At 47.8% G+C, this 19,942-nt stretch overlaps 1 protein-coding gene across 13 annotated transcripts in view; it reads right to left on the bottom strand.

The window, feature by feature from the left end:
• The window catches only part of GRAMD1B (GRAM domain containing 1B), a 242,751-nt gene that overhangs the window by 63,305 nt on the left and 159,504 nt on the right, over positions 1-19,942 (bottom strand). The gene's annotated exons all lie outside the window — the stretch shown is intronic.

The following is a 19,942-nucleotide window of genomic DNA, read 5'->3' as shown; positions in this document are numbered from 1 at the left end:
CGCCTGGCTCAAAACAGAGCCTTGCCTCTCTCAAAGGATGACAGCTGCGCTCCCAGACTGAGCCCTGGGAACAGAGGAGGGGAGGAAGGCAGTGCTGGAGGCCACAATCCATGCGAGAAAATGGCTGAGGACCTCTTCAGGGTAGCCTCTCCCAGAATTCCATGATGGAGGGCTGATGCTTGCAGCCACGGAAAATAACGCCCTTGCGACAAAGGAGGCTCCTCTGAGTCTTCAAAGTCCTCAGCTGTGCCTTAAGAAGGTTTCTTCCTCCTGTCCATTCACTGAAATGCAGTGATTTCAGGGCTACTGAAACAGCCCCTAGCAAGTGTTCTTTTCAGAACAGAGGCAGTCTCTTCAACAAGGGTATCAGTGAATATTGTGAAAGTCATCCATGGCTCAAAAAGCACTTTCCCCCTCAAATCAAACTCATCTGATTTCTACAACACTCTTCTATACAGGCCTCACTACGACCACATCTAACATAAGGATGCTGAGCAGCCCTGGAAAGTAGAGGTTCCCACAGCAAGAAAGGCTGAGCTGGGAATCCAGACCACTGGGCTGGAAACCTCACGAAAATCAACTAGCCAATGCCCCAGGCATGCCCATGAGCCTCTGCAGTTATCACTGCTGTCCTCTGATGGGAGTAGCAGGGGAAGCCCGACCGTGAGCCCAAACAAACAACAAAAAGAATGATGATGGTCAGCTCAGTGTTTCACCAACTTTAGTCCCCCTAGGATCTTGTTAAACCACAGGTTCTGAAGTGGGAGGTCTCAGGGAGGGCCCAACGGTTGGTCTTTCTCCGAGACCCCCCACGGGATGCCCATGTTGCCATTCCAAGGGCCACACTTTGAGGAACAAAGGGTTGGTTTATGCATTCTCACCCTTAGGATGTTCCTGAAGGACAAAGTCTTGTCTGTCTGCACAGGATAATGAGCTGAAGGTGAATACTAATTATAATCCATTGATGTCACCTTTGTCCTGGTCACCAGACCCACTCTGGGAGCTAATACTTCTCAGGCATCTGTTGGCAAAACATCTCACTCTGGGATTGCCAAGCCTTATAGGCTCAGCATTAAAGGTCTTTCCAGGATTGTTTCTGTCTGCAGCTTGTTGATAAAAGAACAGCCTCGCGGTATCCAGGAAGCACAGAGGTTGAGTGTCCGGACTTCACTGACCATGAACCTAAAGGAAGTTCAGCTCCAAAGAATGGTGTGCTGGAGATGTCCTGGGACACGTGCTCTGCCAACTCCACCCACCCCTACTTGCCTGGCTCACATTCTACCTCTTCTGAAATACCTTCCTCCCTCTGGACTGCCCTACTCCTTCCCCTCTTTGTTACTCCACAGAAAGAGCCTGCACTTTGGTGTTGAACTGGCACGCAAAGCTAAGTTTTGCTGCTTTCTGGCTTTGTGACCCTGTGTAAGTTCACGTACCCCCATCTCAGACTCGGCTTCTTCATCTGAAAAAGCCAACAGTTTCTCTTTCCTCTTGTACAGAGGGGATGGGGGGGGGGACAACAATGCAATAAAACAAATGCATGGAAAAGCACCCAAGAAAAGCTAGTACCTCCCCCACCCCTGCCATTATAAACAACCATACACAATCTGGAACCAAACTGGAGGTTCTGTTGTTCGCTCTGTTGGCTTTCTCTAAGAAGATTCTAGGCTACTTCTTTCATGTCCTTCCAACACGTAGGAGTACTGGGTACAGCCCAGGTGTTCAGTAAATGTCCTTGTACTGATTGTCCCGTCCTCTATTAAGACAAAGACAAAGGGGTTGGTGGAGTCAACCAGCCAGCGCTCTCGTCTTGGTTCCCCCACTCACCTACTACGTGACTTTGGACAAATCGGACTCACTTTTGGGGGGCTTTCCTACTTGGAATACAAAATGCACAAATTCATCTTTCTTCTGAAACACTTCTACGTCCCTCTATTGTGTTAGGAGCTTCAAGGTTGAGATTAATCAATGTGGTTAAAAGGGCAGGCTAACAGGTGGGATGATCCTGGCTTCACATGCGGCTTCTCTTCTCAGTGACTGATTCTGTGACCTTTGGAAAGTCGGTGTCACTAAGCTTCAGGCTTCCTCGTCTTGAGTCAAAAAGCAACAGAATCTTCCTGACTGTGGGAGGATTAAGTGAGGTGAATACATTCACTGTATCTGACACAACACCAGTCTGATAAATAAAAATATTATCACCAATATTGCTTAGAAACAATAGCTATTAAAACAAACAGTGAAAGACCTACTTCTGAAACCTTCACCTAAGTCTGGACCTAAGAAAAATCTCAGTGTCTGGGGCACCAGGGTGGCTCGGCTGGTTGTGAGTCTGCCTTCAGCTCAGGTCAGGATCCCTGCGTCCTAAGATCAAGCTCCATGTCAGGCTCTCTGCTTAGTAGAGAGTCTACTTCTCCTTTCTGCTCTCCCATGCTCGGTGTTCTCTGTCTCTCTCTCTCTCTCTCTCTCTTTCAGTCAAATAAATGAATAAATGAATAAAATCTTTTTAAAAAGAAGAAGAAGAAGAAGGGGCGCCTGGGTGGCTCAGTGGGTTAAAGCCTCTGCCTTCGGTTCAGGTCATGATCCCAGGGTCCTGGGATCGAGCCCCACATCAGGCTCTCTGCTCGGCAGACAGCCTGTTTCCTCCTCTCTCTCTCTGCCCGTCTCTCTGCCTACTTGTGATCTCTGTCTGTCAAATAAATAAAAAATCTTTAAAAAAAAAAAAAGAAAAAAGAAAAAGAAAAGAAATATCTCAGTTCCTTAAGCTGCATGTGTATATACACGTTATTTCCCACCCTCACCACCCCCATCACGAAATCTTCTCTGCCAGCCCCCTCCCCAGTTGGACCTCATTAAATAATAGGGAAGTCACAGAGCAGGCAAATCAGAGAATCTGGACCATGTCTGCTCTTAAATCGTAAGCCTTTCTTTAACGATTAGAAGCTCCTTACTTGGGGCGCCTGGGTGGCTCAGTTGCTTAAGCGTCTGCCTTCAGCTCAGGTCATGATCCCAGAGTCTTGGGTTCAAGCCCCACATCAGCCTCTGCGGTCAGTGGGGAACCTGTTTCTCCCTCTCCCTGCCGCTCCCCCTGCTCGTACTCTCTCTCTGTGTCAAATAAATAAGTAAAATCTTCAACAACAACAACAACAACAAAAGAAGCGGTAGCAGCTCCTCACTTGAGCTACTTAAAACCAAAATGATCCTGATAAAAAAAACAGAAACAGTATCTTCTATGTGCGATGCAACTTGCTACTGATGTGAATGACCTCTTTAATTCCTGCCCACAATGTTATAAAACAGGTGCTTATCATCCCCATTTTTTCTGATGGGTTAACTAAGAGGTAGGGGGCTGGCTAGCTTTCCAGTAGTATTTGATTTATAAGGAGCAGAACACGTATCCAAAACCCTGGCTGCCTTCCCTGCCTTCCCCAAGTCCCACTCTTAACCACTGCATCACCCGTGAAGAACGAAGGTGCTACTGACGTCATCAGGAGGCCAGGGCCCTTCCAGTGCTAACCGTGTTTAACAGATTTGCACTGCTCCCTCAGACTCCCTGGAAGTCCCCGCACAAACTCTTGCCCAGGCTCCTGAGTCTAGGAGATCTAAGACCTGTGACCCTAATGGAGCAAACTACATTTCTGCAGATTCAATGTACCCGCCCCTCCCCTTGGTCCCACTGCCCACCCCTCCCCGCCCCCCCACCCCCGGCCCCAACTCAACACCGGCCTTTTCACAGCTGAGCTATTTGTCACCTAAATTCCCAAACTGCTTTTCTGTAAATGAATTTAGGAAATGGAGGTAAAAGTAGGTATCTTTTTCTGAATTAAACCTTTCCCTTAGAGATATGGAAAACTGACATTAGTTTCTATTTTTGAAAGGAAAAGAGGTTTTTTGAGTCCTGTGCAGTATCAAAAGCACTTTCTAAAGAGCGCCCTGGAGGACTTGGGGGAGAAGAAGAAGTTAAGGTACACCTGCAAATCCACTCCAGTCCCACTCAACCCACTCCTGTCTGATCACATTCTATAGAAAGAAGGTTGGTGTCCACGGAGCATCTTGCTCGCCTCAAGTATTTAGTAACTGCTGGGTACAAGAATGGGGGACAAAGGATAAGGTCTTATTATAGCTTTGAATCCTATTCCCAGCCCAACGAGAAAGCAAAAAGCTTTTTTTACATACTACATCCTTCCAAACATTTTAACTACATCTGAATTTCTTGAGTGATAGGCAAAAGTGAACCTGACGGGGTGCCAGGTGGCTTCAGTGGGTTAAGCCTCTTTCTGCCTTCAGCTCAGGTCATGATCCCAGGGTCCTGGGATTGAGCCCCGCATCGGGCTCTCTGCTCAGCGGGGAGCCTGTTTCCTCCTCTCTCTCTGCCTGCCTCTCTGCCTACTTGCAGTCTCTCTCTCTGTCAGATAAATACATAAAGTCTTTTTTTTTTTTAAAGTAAACCTGACTGTATTACTATTATCATCCAAAACACAGGTGCTTTTATGCAGAATAAACATCTAGGAGATTCCTGAAGTGTCTGGCAAGTCAAGGAAAGAAAAGGAACAGAGATCTAGTATTTACTGAGACTCAACCATGTGTTAGCCCCATATTTTATTTCCTTATAAAATTTTTCTTTAATCTGGTGAGAAAACTAAGCATAGAAGCCAATCCTTACCCAGGGGCACACAAGTACTTCTAAAATCTACCTTTTGGGGTATCTGGGTGGTTCAGTTGGTTAGGCGTCTGCCTTCAGCTCAGGTCATGATCCCTGGGTCATGGGAGGGAGTCTGCTTCTCCCTCTGCCTCTGCTGGTCCCCCTGCTTGAGCTTGCACTCTCTCTCTAAGTCAAATAACTAAAATCTTTATAAAATAAAAATAAATAAAATAAAATCTACATCCTCACTGTACCATGCTACTTTCATAAATAAATACCTATGACATAAAGGCACTTCAGAAAGTTCCTGTATTTAACCATGACCAGTCACAATCATAATTTTGTATTTAATCCTTGAAACGACACTGCAAGGTAAAGTCCCACTGTTCCTGCTCAGGCCAGTGATCCACTTATGTCTGCTCAGGTCCAAATCCAGCCTTCTCTGCCCTGTCTCACAATGCTGGAGCTGTACCCTGTCGACTTCCACCAGCCCCCTAATAAGTCTCACTGCCCCCCACCCTCCCAGGGAGAATTTCCAGCTTACCCACCCCCGCCTGCAGCACCTCGGGAAGCTTCTGGGCCACACACGGGGCCACAACCACACCCTCTCCAAAGAACTCTGGATCTGGGCCTTGGGTGGCGACCACCCCGTGTTCCTCTGCTGGAAGCTCTGCCCTAATCTAAAGATGGAGGCTGGTCCCTACATGTTATTCCCATATGCTTTAGAGCCCTCTGCTACTTGTTACTTATTAGTGGTTATTTTTTTTTCCCCCCAAAGATTTTATTTATTTATTTATTTGACAGAGCGAGAAATCAGAAGTAGGCAGAGCAGCAAGCGGTGGGTGGGGGGGAGCAGGCTCCCCACTGAGCAGAAAGCCCGATGTGGGGCTCAATCCCAGGACCGAGAGATCATGACCTGAGCCAAAGGCAGAGGCTTAAACCACTGAGCCATCCAGGTGCCCCTTGTTAGTGATTCTTAACATTAAATCCTCCCTGTCCGCTCACTGATGTGCTTCTGTCTCCTGACTGGACACTCACTCACGGACTGCACAGCAGTGAGCGAACAACAGCAGCAGCCCCAACCCTCAAGGCACAGGGTAATAACATGATGGTCAGAAGCATCCGGAGCATTCTACGAGCCAGAAAGAGACATACTGGATTTCATACATATCCCTTCCTTCGATCCTCACGTCAATGCTGCTTTACGGATGAGGAAGGTGAGATACCTCAGAATCACAACGGTTTCCTCAGGTCACAGAGACGACAGACAGAAGTGAGGATCCGTCTCCCAGCCCTCCCAGGGATGCCCAGCCCGTCCCTGCCATGCTGAAATGCTGCCTCCGTCAACTGGGGGCAGCCAAAGAGTGACAAAGGGCCAAGGAAGCGTGAGTGTGGCACACACACACAGGAGTTGTTCACGTTTGCAAGAGAAAAACGGAGTTAAATTGTTAGCCAGAGAGGTCCACGTATATCCAAAGAAATCAAAATACAAGAAGGGGCCATCATTAAAGGTCATTCAAGGGAGCCTCTGTAGTGCATAGAAGTTGGAGTACCCTGGTCATGAGGTGCTCTGGAGACCGCATGAAACAACTCTTTCCAGCCCTAAATGCTCAGGATATTGCCCATGTTGTATGAACGCTTCATGTGAGATAGCTGATAATCTGCCCATTTCCACCCAGCCCTGAGTTCCCCAACCCAGACTCTGATCCTTGGAAGCTGGGCGGGGGGTGTCCGAAAGGGTATATTGGTTGTCTCTGACCCAGCTGCAACCCAAGACATGTCATGAATACTGTGTCTGTCACATGAGGAGCCGTGATGTCTACGTGATTAAAAGCTGAAGTGAGAGCTGGGGAGAGGGGAGTGAGGGCGCAGCTGACTCTCACACCGTTTCCACTCTGTGGTGACCCAGCGCCGGCTCCTGGGCAGCTACTACAAGAGCCAACTAGTCTCGAGGCAGCAGGACACAGAGACCCAGCCCCTAGCCTACTGGGAACATATTATAATATATATGCTATATATACACACACACATATATATTTAACGTACATATTATATATATATAATATGTACTTGTAATATGTAATATATATAATATGTACTTATTATATATATGCATATATATATATATATATATATATATATAACATGTAATAATACATATTAGGCCAAACCCCTTTTCCCAATTTCCTCATAATCCTACACGAACAGAATAATTAGTCTCTGCGTATCACCTTTTTCTGAACATCCACTCTAGATTTTCACCCAGGATCAACTATAAATCTGCTCAATGGGTCTATGCTGGTGGCCCCCCAACTTGGCTGCCCTTTAGAATCACCTAAGAGCTTATACACATTCCCAGTGCCCTGTCACCCTCCGCCACTACCAATTAAATCAGAGTGACTGACGGTGATGGTCAGGCATCGTGGTTTTTTGAGCTCTCCAGGTGACTGCAAGGTGTAGCCCAAGTTGAACCCACCACTGGTCTGTATGACAGTAACCTTAATTCTCTAGAAATGTAATAGAGAAATTACTTCTGAAAGTATAGTCTAATAATCTGTATTTCCCAGAAGTCACATTTTTTAATCTAAGACACTTTTCATCTCTTCTCGTGATTTCCCAAATAATAATCAGAACTAACACTCCTTGAGAACTACGTGCCAGGTCTCGTTCTAGGCACTTCAGGAAGGTTACATTGGGTTATACTGCAGTTACTATCCCAATTTCACAGAAGAGAAATGGAGCCACAAAGATTACGAGCACATCTGCACGTTTACTCCATACCCCCAAGATGTCACCCACCGAGGACTAGAAACGGGAGCAAATCTAGGAAGGTCAGATCTGCCCATGTTCTTTTCTCTGATCCTTGGGTTTTAATTCCACCCAGTGACATCTGCTCTATTCTTCTGGTCTTGAAAATTGCTCATTTTTAAAAGAGAGGACAAGCTTGGGTAAGTGTGGTGGTGTTCTTCAGTGTGGTGAAACTTTCTTCCTCTCCCAGCTCTCCAGAATTCAAGCAGGTGCTCAGTGGCCCTGGTGAGAATCTACAGAAGGTGGCAGGCACTAAAAGTGTTTCTCTCCAGAGAGAAAGGGCAAATCCCCACATGAGATCACAACATTACATCTTAGGGGCACCTGGGTGGCTCAGAGGGGTGGACGTCTGTTTTTGGCTCAGGTCATGGTTCCGGGGTCCTGGGATGGAGCTCCGTGTCAGGCTCCCTGCTCAGCCGGGAGTCTGCTGTCCCTCTCCCTCTGCTTGTTGTTCCCTCTGATTGCGCTGTCTCTATTTCTTTTTTCTTTCTTTCTTTTTTTTTTTTTTAAAGATTTTATTTATTTCTTTGACAGACACAAATCACAAGCAGGCAAGGCAGGCAGAGAGAGGAGGAATCAGGCTCCCTGCTGAGCAGAGAGCCCGATGTGGGGCTCAATCCCAGGACCCTGGGATCATGACCTGAGCTGAAGGCAGAGGCCTTAACCCACTGAGCCACCCAGGTGCCCCGCTGTCTCTATTTCTGCCAAATCAATGAATAAGATTTAAAAAAAAAAAAAAAAAAAAAGAAAAAAGGGAACATTACATATTGTATGTGGAAAAGTCTAGGCAAGCAACTGGAGTTGATTTCATGGGACTGGGGAAAATGAGGTTAAATCAGCCTGTGATCATGACTCTGTGGGAAGCAGGCGGCAGCAGGAGTCTATCTGGAGCCCAGAAGCCACAGAAGGGCACAGAGACACCAAAGTGTAAAAAGTGAAGAGGATAACAGGTGGGACTGGTGACCCCAGGGTCAACCTGAGAACATCACTGAACAGAAAAAGGCAAGCTGTCCTCCTTCCGGGCAATTCTAACTGCTCAAGCAAGAATGCCCTAAACCAAGGGACTACCAGGAAGGTGGTTACACGTGGGGCCGGGGACCTTTAAAACATGAGCACAGAACTAATCTAATTACTTCATTATGCAAATTAAGTAGTTTAACTGGGCCCACATCCCAGGGCTAACACAGGTTAACATGCAAGAGGATTAAATAATAACACAAACCACTCAGTCTACCGTTCTTCCCACCACCCGAAGAGTCACCACGTCCTGGACTGCCACCAGCTACAATCAGCCCCTCCGCATGTGACTCTCTCGCTCAAAGGCAGATAACACCTGTTCTATAAAAGGGTGAGTGTGAGGAAGAGAAGACGTAAGGTCAAGTGCAAGTCCGCGGGCTGCGTGAGTTAACATCCTGTAATGGTTACCTTGGTGGGCTGCTCCCCTCCAAGAACCAGGCACTCAGTTCTCTAGCTCTCTGGACTAAAAGCTAGCGGGTCACAACCAAGCTCCTCTTTGGGAGGAGCCCTTTACCAAAGAGAACAGCCTCGCCGAAAGGATAATGTCCCCTCTGTGAAGACAGACCACACCTACTGGACAGTCTCTCTGTGAGAGGACACAAAAACCTGCCCCTTTGCCTTCATTTGGGATAACTACAAGGCCATTCTAGAACCAGAGCTTCTCCTGGAACTGGCCAACGCCTCCTGCAAGTTCATCAAAGTTTAGCTTCCTCCTCTGCCCGGGCCTGATTCTCTCGCTCACTTGCAGGTTTGTTCCCGGGCACTTTCTGGTAAAACTCCTTCAAGGCCAATCTGCCCCTGCGTCTTTTCCATGATTCTTTGCAACCTAAGACATACACGACTTAGCCCAAAGGAATGTGTGCGCATAGGGAAGCACTGAGGGACACGGAGCCAAAGTGTTAAGGAAAAGGCCAAGTCTCAGACTCAGAGACTGGGACTTCCAGAGCATTCTAGACCCCTGGGACAGGTAGATAACTGTGCTAGGCCTTCTACCTCTGTCTGCTACAGGATATTAAGAGAGACTAAGCCCTCTCCAAATCACCTCTCCGCAGAGGTAACTGACCTCTCCTTAATCCTGGATTAAGGTCTTAAACGGGAGAAGCCTGCTTGCTGGTGCCCCAGTTAAGATGTTGACATGTACTTAAGAAGAGATCCTGAGTCCCTCCTGCCACAGGCTGGAGACTGTGGCCACATGACCATCCCCTCCACCCTCTTCCATGAGCCCTAGAGAACCAGGTGGTTTTGGTAGCTAAAGGGGCACACATCAGGACAATCCCGCTGTTAGGTCCCTGTGCAACCCTGGATGCTGGTGAGAAGGATGGAAAGAGTTCTGTGACAGGCGGAAGAGGTAGGGGGATCGTGGAGTGAAGGAGAAATCCTAGTCCAGGCAACGGCTGTCCCCAGTTGGGGGGTCTTTGGGGCATGCTAGAGAGGCTGCCGTGGCCTCCTAACCACCCCACGTGTCCACATGTCTCAGAAGTTGGGCTGGCCATGGGGCCAGGCAAGACGGAAAACCCGGGTGGAAAGCAAAGCACCAGAACCCATTCTTCAAATATCCTGACCCAGCTCCTCCCCAAATCAGTGCTGACTCTCCAGGAAGTAACCATCAGAGCTCTTACACGGGCACTGAGAGAACTTCCATGACCTCTCTTGTCTTAGGGTGGCACAGAAGAATGAATGGCCTTCTGGATGTGCTGTCCAGCGCCTAGCTGTCGGCAGAGGTACCCACGCTTCATGGTGAGGCTGTAGACCCTGGCTGGGCTTAGCCCTGACAGAGATTGTCCATACCTACGGATATCTTTTCTCTGTACCCATTTTCCCCAGATGTGTCCAGGAGTGGCACTTAGCCCCATTGATCACCTTCTTCAAAGGGTCCCGCAGGACTGCTAATGCTACTGCTCCCAAGACGGGCCTCCTCGAAGACAGGGACCCGACAACAACTTGACTCTAGACGAGGACAACGAGGCTCATAGAGGGGTGACTGACATGCCACAATCCAAGACGCACTTTAAAAGAGTGTCCATCTTGGGGCGCCTGGGTGGCTCAGTAGGTTAAAGCCTCTGCTTTCGGCTCAGGTCATGACCCCAGGGGGATCCAGCCCCGCATCAGGCTCTCTGCTAGGTGGGGAGCCTGTTTCCCTTCCTCTCTCTCTGCCTACTTGTGATCTCTCTCTGTCAAATAAATAATAAAATCTTAAAAAAAAAAAAAAAAAAGAGTGTCCACCTTCATGCAGTATGGGGCACCTAGTAACACTGGTGTATGACCATGAGTGGGTCTTACCCCTTCTTTGGGCCGTAGTTTGCCCATCCAAGAAGGGTTTGGTCTAGATGACCCCTGCCCCCCAGTTATTTCCTGCTCTGAAGTCCCTGATCGCTCTTTACCACCCACACCTCCAAATGCTATTAAGTAGCAAAAAGATGAGCTCTATGACCAGAGAGAGAGAGAGAGAGAGACGCAGGAAGAGAGGGTACCGCTGACCACAGCAGACAGTGCCAGCGACCCAGGCCACGAGCTCCAGCGCTCTGGTCTCTTCCTACCTTCTCTCTTCTAACCACATCATGACCTTTAACTAACTGCTTCTCCTCCTCCAACCTCTGCAATTGCCAGAGCTCAAATGCTCTCTGAGGGGCTATGCTGGGCAGCTGGAAGGTACCTCTCTTTCTGAACTCAAAGTCAATCCTCATTGAAGAGTTTTGGCACTGCCTAACTCTTTAGGTCAAAAGCTAAAAGGGTCTGGGATAGGTAGGGGCAGAAGTGATCAGAGTAAGGAGATTAAGTAGCTGGCTGGCAAGCTGGGGACACTGACTTGCCACATACACAGGCTAGGACGTCCTAGCCACACCACACCCTCCAGCTGAATCAAAGCTCACCCAAATCCAACTCCCTTCTCAGAGTCCACACACTGGGGATCATTCAGCCACACACCCTAGACCCTGGAGCCTGCCTGATGCAAGGGGGACTGCAGAATAAGCCCCTGACCTTCTGGTAAGGACCTTCTTCCTTACCAGAAGGAGTGCCAAAGTCTAGTTACCACTGGGCAAAGACCAAAGCTCGGCATGGACCAAAACTACAATGTACCTGTGAGAAGCATTAAAATGAACTTGGCCTCATCAACAGAAGCAAGGGAAAGAGGTAACGAACTTGCCACAGGTCATACTGGCAGGTGCGTACTTAGAAATAGGACCAAGCTTTACAAGGGCTACTGTACAGATAAGATAAGGAAGACAGTGTGGGTCTGGAAATCCTGCCCTACACAAAACTGTAAGGTAATTAATTAGATGTTTAGACTAAACGACAGTTGCCTCAGAGTAAGCAGGGTATCAAATATTTGAGAAGAAGAAGAGAAGAAAGCAAGCCAAAGGAGGAGGTGCCTGGGGTGGGGGTGGGGGGGCTCTGGTGGACAGGCATCTGTCTTCAACTGAGGTCACAGTCCTGGAGTCCTGGGATGGAACCTGTATCAGGCTCCCTGCTCAGCAGAGGTCTGCTTCTCACCATGCTCTCATTCTCACTCTCTTGCAAATGAATCAATAAAAAAATCTTTAAGGGGTGCCTGGGTGGCTCAGTGGGTTAAAGCCTCTGCCTTCGGCTCAGGTCATGGTCCCAGGGTCCTAGGATCGAGCCCCGCATCGGGCTCTCTGCTCAGCGGGGAGCCTGCTTCCCCCTTCCTCTCTCTCTGCCTGCCTCTCTGCCTACTTGTGATCTCTGCATGTCAAATAAATAAATAAAATCTTTTTTAAAAAAATAAAAAAATAAAATAAAATTTAAAAATCTTTAAGAAAAAAAGAAAAAAGAAAGAAAGCCAAAGGAGTAAAGAAGCTTATTTCTTGTTTCTTCGAAGGGAGGTTATCAGATGGCATAATTGGGTCTGAAATATCGGGGAATAGTAAGAGTTTGGCAGGCCAGCGTTGTAAGAGGCTGGCTCACAGAGGGCGGGTGCCTAGTCAAGAGGCTGGCTTCCCATCCCCATCTCCAGATGGTCCAAAACTTCCCCACTTGAGACATCATCTGTGGCACAGGGGGCCCTGGTCCTGGATGATAGGGAGGCCCCGGCATGTGAACGAGTGCAGGGCCTTCTGATTCTTGCACTGAAAACCACGTAGGGATCTACATCTGTTTCTATTCTGTATGTTCCTCTTCCCCAAACCGAGAGGCAAGGTCTTCCCTCTACTGTTGGGGCCAGAAACCCGTGTACAGACTCCACCCATCTTCAAAGCAGAAAGACCTTTTGATCTCATTCAGCCCAGATTCCCACCCAAAGCAGGGATATTCCCTGCAGCTTCTCCGACGAGAAGAAAAAGAAACCAATGGACTCTTCCATTAGCCTCCAAAATGATGAATCAATATTCTTAAGTAACAGGGCAGAGAGCCAACTCCTTCTCCCCGGGGAAGTGGACAAAAAGAGCATCTCGATCCACCAAGGTCCTGTCCCTCCGCTGTCACTGTGGGTTTCTGAACCACCGAAGGTACCAAAACCCCCACCAAGAACAGCAGTGGTCCTGTGAGGCTTCCTGGAAATCTCGTAAAATATGCCCAAGTGGGAGTGAGTGGACACTAGGAAAAGTCTGCCCACTGCCGCGTTCCCTTTGTGCTGACATTTGTGATGAAGATGGAAAATATCCACGAGACATGCCCTGGAGGACTGACTTGTTTTCTTCTAAATAATCCAGTATTTGACTCACCAAAAACCCTTGTTATCAGGATCTATAAAATACCACAGCCTGGGAGTATGGCATCAGAATCCCCCGTTCACCCCCAGGCCCTTTGCCCGGCCTTGCTGATTTTGCCAGCACACCCCGGGTGGGGTAGGGGGCAGGGAGAAGCAGCTCAGTACTACCCCCCCCAACCGCCAGGCGGGGTGTCTCCCTCCCAACCTCCTCAACCACATGCCATGTCTGTGAGCAGCTGGATGAGTCTGATTCCCGACTGCAAAGAGAAATGACAGAGCACGGGAGGAGAACGCAGCCCCAAGACGAGGACTAAACGTGGAAACCTCGAGTCAAACAGGATCGTTTTCAGAAAAGTAGTGGTTGAGCAAAACCAAAAAGTTATAATAAAAACTTGTTTGCATGCTAACCCCTAGTGCCCACTTTGGCTCAGGGGTGCTCCCGAGGGTGACGCCTCCTGTGTACCCCTGGTTACACACCGCCACCCTGCCCTGCCCCCGCCGGGCCACTGCAGACGCTTCTGTCCGTTCCTTTTCCTTGAGGCCAGGAAGGCTGGACAGAAGGTTCAATTTAAGTCAGGGGACTGAGCTGGGTGTGGACGGTAATTATTATAATACCTTGTATTTATGTCTAGCTATTTCTGGCCTGCAGCTTGTTTTCCCTTCTGATTCTCGCTGGAGAGGTCAGTCTGCCTTATAGATGTGGCTTCCGGCCTCCCTCTGACAGCATTCCAGGGCTCAGCAACTGCACCTCGCCTAGAGGTGGAATGGAAGCCAGGCAGGGATTTCTCTCCTCAGCCAACAGGCCAAGAGATGGACGGGGCACATGCGAGCGCCGCCTTCTCAGAGCAAGTCGGTGTGACGTGCAACTGAGAGTTGCCGGTCACTGACTGGAACACACTGACCAGCCTAGCCAGGGCACCTTGCCTCTAAAAGGCTGCTCGACAGGGGTGCCTGGGTGGCTCAGTGGGTTAAAGCCTCTGCCTTTGGCTCAGATCATGATCTCAGGGTCCTGGGATCAAGCCCCACATCAGGCTCTCCGCTCAGCAGGAGCCTGCTTTCCCCCTCTCTTTGCCTGCCTCTCTGCCTACTTGTAATCTCTGTCTGTTAGATGAATGGATGAAATCTTTAAAAAATAAAATAAATAAATAAATTAATTAATTAATTAAAAGGCTGCTTGACAATCATGATCTCCAACCTAGGTGATCAGTTTACCAAAACATAAAAATTAGAGAAAGAGGCGCCTGGGTGGCCCCGTTGGTTAAGCGTCTCACTCTTGGTTTTGGCTCAGGTTGTGATCTCAGGGTTGTGAGACTAAGTTCTGTGCTGGGCTTCGCACTCAGTAGACCTCTCTCTCCTTCTGCCCTTCCCCCTCCCACACTCACTCTGTCTCCTTCTCTAATAGATAATTCTTTAAAAAAGTATAAATACAAATTTCACAAAAAACGTATATAGCACGACCAATGTGTGAAGTCTATTGTGAGAACTTCATAAACAGCAACTCTGTTCATTCTCAAAACCACCCTCTACAGCAGGTACGAAATTATCCCCATCTTACAGGTAAGAAAACTGAGGCACAGAGAGGTTGAGAAACTTACCCAAGATCATAGAGATAGTAGCTGGTGGGGCCAGGCTTCAAACCGAGTGGACCAGCTCCAGGGAACCTGCTCTTAACCACTAATGAGAGGCCCCCTTGCTCAAATCCATGCGCCCCGGGCAGACAGCGTGATTCTGTCTGTCCCCACATGATTCTGATGGCCAGTCAGGCCTGGCAATTACTGAGTGGCTCTCAAAACTAGGGTGTGCTTGTTGAGACTCAGGTTCCTAGGCCCCAGATGTTCTGGAATTGGAACCTAGAATGCACAGTTCTAATGAACCCCTAAGGCAGTGCCACCTGCCAGGCGGTTTCCAAAAGGCACTGGGAGAAAACCAGTCCTATCCCTTGACCCCACTCACCTGGGACAAGTAAACAACTCACTGGGGCACCTCAACTGCTGCAGCCTGCAGAGACCATTCCTTCTCTGCTGGGGCGGTTGCCCTGGGGGAGGGGGAGCCACCGGCTGTGTGAGGGCTGTTCTGTTCTTTAGCCTGGTGACAGGACTGCCTCTGACAGTGGAGGAGGAGGGTAGGGTGGGAGCCAGAAGAGAGCTCACCGTCCCTCCACCCCTGACCGGCTTCACATCACAGGGGGACACGCGGCTGGTAACGGGAAAAGGAAAAAAAAAAAAAAGACCGGGCGGCCTGGGCCCCCATCTCCCATTGCCAGAACAATGGCCTCTTCAAATGCCTGGCATCTGAACTGGCAGTCGGCCACCAGGAAAGAAAAGAGCTCGCTGTCCCTTTAAGGACGCCCTCTCTCCACAAAGGTCAGAAATGCCAGCTCAGCCTGCCCAGCGGCTGCCATTTGGCCACTTTGGTGCCCCGGGGTCCAGGGCCATGCTCCCCTTCCAGCTGGTTTTCCGGGCACCTGCTGTCTTCCGAAAAAGGCAGAGCACCTGGGGGACAGCTGTCGCTCCAAATGAGGTTCCATCCACCCGGCAGGAGCTGCTGATGTGGAGGAAACCCAAGACCTCGTTTGCCTCTCCCAATCTTTTCCCCAGGGGAGTTGGTCCCAAGAAAGTGGGGCTTGGGGGCCAAGGTCAGAAGCATGACTGGAGAGGGAGGGATGTGGTCAGAAAGAAAACTGACAGAGGAACAGACGCTCCAAAAGAAACATGGTATTTCACCCACAAGTGCAAAGGCTGATGGATGAAGGATCCAGAAATCACAATGAGCCTGGAGTAGGGAGTGGAGGTTGGGTGGGGGGGTGCTGTGGCAGGAAACGCAGGGGAGTGGAAGGGCAAGGGCCTTCCCCCTGCAGACCGGGTACGGATGCTGCCGCTTTAGGGAACCCGGGCACCTTCCCTAATTTCCCTGACCCTGATTTATTTACTGAACAGTACATATAGACACGAATAATGTCTGTGATTAGAGTACTTGCCATGCCATGGGGGACTCACAGGCAGCTCAGATAGTCAGAGTACGTGCTCAAGAAGCCTGAATCCTGGACCACACCACCGCTTCTAATAAGTCAACTTGTAAACAGATGCCATGAGGAAAAGGGGCATTCACAGAGCAAACTGCGTGTTGGTGCAAACCATGATTCTCCTGGAAAAACAATTCCACCTATTCATAATATAAAGCAGGGGTCAGCAAACATTTTCTGGAAAGGGCCAGATATGTTACATTATAATATTACAATACATTGGGCTTTCCACTCACCGTGTGTGGAGCCCAATGTGGAACTTGACCTCACAATCCTGAGATCATGACCTGAGCTAAAACCAATAGCTGGATGCTTAACCAACTGAGCCACCCAGGCACCCCTGTAAATAAAGTTTTATTGGGACACAACCACATTCTTTTGTTTACACATCTACAGCTGCTTTAATCCTATAGAAATAAGAGTTCAACAGTTATGGCAGACCCAATTGTCTGCAAAGCCCAATGTTTTTTTGTGTTATGTCACTCATTCTCTGCTCCTCCCCCTGCTCACAGTCTGTCTCTCTCAAGTAAGTAAGTGAATAAAATCTTAAAAAAACATAACACAAAAAACTCCTTTATTTTCAAAAAGAGATGGCAGCTGACAGGTAGTATTAGTGGAGGAAATGGTGCAACCCTCATAGGAGATTGGAATAAAAGATACAGAGGCAGAAACCTGTTTCTTGGGCGCCTGGGTGGCTCAGTTAGTTAAGCAACTGCCTTCGGCTCAGGTCATGATCCCGGAGTCCTGGGATCGAGTCCCGCATCGGGCTCCCAGCTCCACAGGAGTCTGCTTCTCCCTCTGACCTTCTCCCCTCTCACGCTCTCTTACTTGCTCTCTTTCTCTCAAATAAATAAGTGAAATCTTATGTAAAAAACAAAACAAAACAAAACAAACTATTTCTTGCTCTTCTATGCTGGGATTGTGACTATTGTGCCCAATGACTTGATCTCCAAGAAAAGTTTCTGGCTAACCCCAGCCCACTGCAATGGCTCCTGCTGGTTTCTTCAGCGGCCATGTCCAGAGTCTGCTCACATCTCTTGTTCTTCTGCACTTCTTCTCTTCCTTGAGACTGGGAGCTTAGAAGGGGCAGGGTCTCATTCCTCATTAAAGTCAGCGGGGCACTGACCCAATGACCACCCCTCAAAGTGTCCTCCTCAGTGTCCCTCATGGTAAACGTGTCCACCCCTGACCCAGCTTCCCGGGCCACAGCAGGCTGGGGTCCTTCAAGTCTGTCCGACTTCCCAAATAGCTCTGTCTGTCAGGGAAGCCATGCACACTGTTCAGTCATTCACAGATCCATTTAAATAGGGGAGCGCCTACTGTGTGTGGGTAAACCTTAGAAAACACCAACTTCACCTCCGCCTTGAGTGGCGCTGGGGAGAGTCTGCTGTGACGCGTCCTCTCAGAAGGCCGCCCTCGTGTTCACTTCCTGCTCCCTGCTGTCTTCCTACCCCAGAGCCCAAGCACTTCAAAAATAACTTTCTCGACTCTGCTAACAACTTTTATCATGACAATTTCTAACTGGCACTAAAAGCAGAGAGGATAAGAAAAGCTGAGAATAAGAAAACAGATCAAAAGCAAAGGAGGTGGAAAGAAAAGCCAAAAAAAAAAAAAATCACTATTTCAAATTAAAAAAAAAAAAATACTGCCCACTTACATCATTCTATCTGCATAAAACCACCTCGTTCCACAAATCCCTCCTAATAGGGTCCTAGCTTTCCTTCAGAGCTCTGCCTTCCCATGAACCTTCCCTGATAAACTCTCCCAAATCTTGAGGACACTCAAGATCCAATTCTAGGCCCTAGAATTCTCCATTATGGCTCACTCTTGCTTATGTACCTAATGTGTGGTGTATGAAGCCTATGGGCTCTGTTCTAACCCTTAAAATGCCACCTGCTCAAAACCCACAGGATATGTTTTCCTTTTTCCACATTCCCTATGGCACACTTTCCTTGGCCGGTGCTCTCCCAACATGATTGCTTGGCCAATGCTCTGCTTGGATGGAAGGGCTGCTGCTGTCTCACAATATCCTCAGTGACCTCTCATCACTGTTCACACCACCATTCATTCATTCACTCACTCACTCACTCACTCCTCCATCCAACCAAACACCACTGTGCAGTCCATTCAACCAAACGCCATTGTGCCGTCGACTGTCCTGCATCTCATGGGCAAATCCATTTAATCATCAGGCCAGCTTGGTATTAACATGTAACAGGCACAGGACAGCAGAGGTGATTTCAGAAGGGATTATGGCGAAGTGGGTGATGGATGGGAAGGGACAGACTATCACATTCTGGAAGAGAGGTACTCATCTACCTGGCACTCTAATGTTGGCAAAATGGTGGGACCGACCACATTCCTCTTGAGGTCCATGACTTATGAATTAGTCCACACCAAGGTTTTATAGAAGTAGATACAATTTTACACCAAAATGGACTGAGGCATTAAATTTTAAAAACCAAATCACAGGACTCAAAGGAAGCAGAGGCGAGCGTGTATATGGTTATGGTTTGGGAGGAGTTTTCTTTGAATAATGCCAAACAAAGAAACCATGGAGGGCAAGAGTGATTGACTGGAACACATTGAAACAAACACACTTCTGTGTGCCGAAGACAGCCTGAAGTTAAAATACTTCTGACATGCATGACTAAGGGTTAATAACCTTATTATATTCGAGTCCTGAACAATGAAAAAGGCAAACACCTCAACAGGAAGGGGGGCAGAGAACAACAAAGGCACTTCACAGGAGAAGTATAAATGGGTAATAAGGAAATTAAAAGCATGTCACCAATGATCAAAGAGATGCAAATGAACGATACCACTCGGGGAATATCAGATTGGCAAAGACTAAAGAGAATGGTAATGCCAAGGCAGGCAAGGACAAGGGGAAGAAACAAACACTCGTAACTCGCTGGTGGGTGTGTAAACTGGAACAACCTTTCCAAAGGGCAACGAGGCACGCGGCATTAAAAGCCACTGACCTAGAAATCTGGCTTCTAAGTATTTATCTGCAGACTGTTAGCACATTATTTTTAATCTTAAAGGATTGCAAAGACTAAGTGTCCAATACGAGTATTTGCAATACTACCCCTTAAACGTAATTACAGAAATCGGTATTTATTAAGATAGAGAGATCAGGTGCTATTAATTAAAGGATTTCAGAACAATGTACAGAGTGAATTGTAAGTTTCATCTATCTTTACCTTTCTATGTAAAGTATATACAGGAAAAAAAACAGCTCAAAGGATATAGTGATTATCACTGAGGGATGATATTATGGCTTACTTCTTTTTTACTTTATATTTTCTGATTTTTCTACAATACCCAGAGACAATGGGTGTTGCCAAAACAACAAAAGAAAACCCCACATATTCAAACAAGTTTAAACTACTGACAATTTTTTTCTCAAAAATGTTTATTTTTTTGTTGATTTCTGATTTTCAGAAGACAAGTAGTATGTAAAAGAACTATGAAAAGCAAAAGGGACTATACAAATCCAAGAGTGCGATCAATTATCCAGCATATTTTTTTTGAGTACCTACTATGTATAAATCCTTGTAGAAAGTACCAGAAAATAAAACAAAAATTGGAATGCCTCTCTATTCTCAGAAAAGATTTAATATGTCATAAAAGATAGAATGACATTTAATCCAAGACTGGAATTATGGGGATCCATGCAAAGTGCACAGAGAATGGAAAGGGACTAATTAATTCCTATCGGGGGATGAGATAAATCTGGGATTGACTTCTTCGAGAAGGTGAGAGTAAAGATAATTCTGAAGGATAAATG

Source organism: Mustela lutreola, chromosome 1, assembly GCF_030435805.1.
Source record: "Mustela lutreola isolate mMusLut2 chromosome 1, mMusLut2.pri, whole genome shotgun sequence".
Taxonomy (NCBI): domain Eukaryota; kingdom Metazoa; phylum Chordata; class Mammalia; order Carnivora; family Mustelidae; genus Mustela; species Mustela lutreola.
This window is presented reverse-complemented; position numbering and strand designations above follow the sequence as displayed.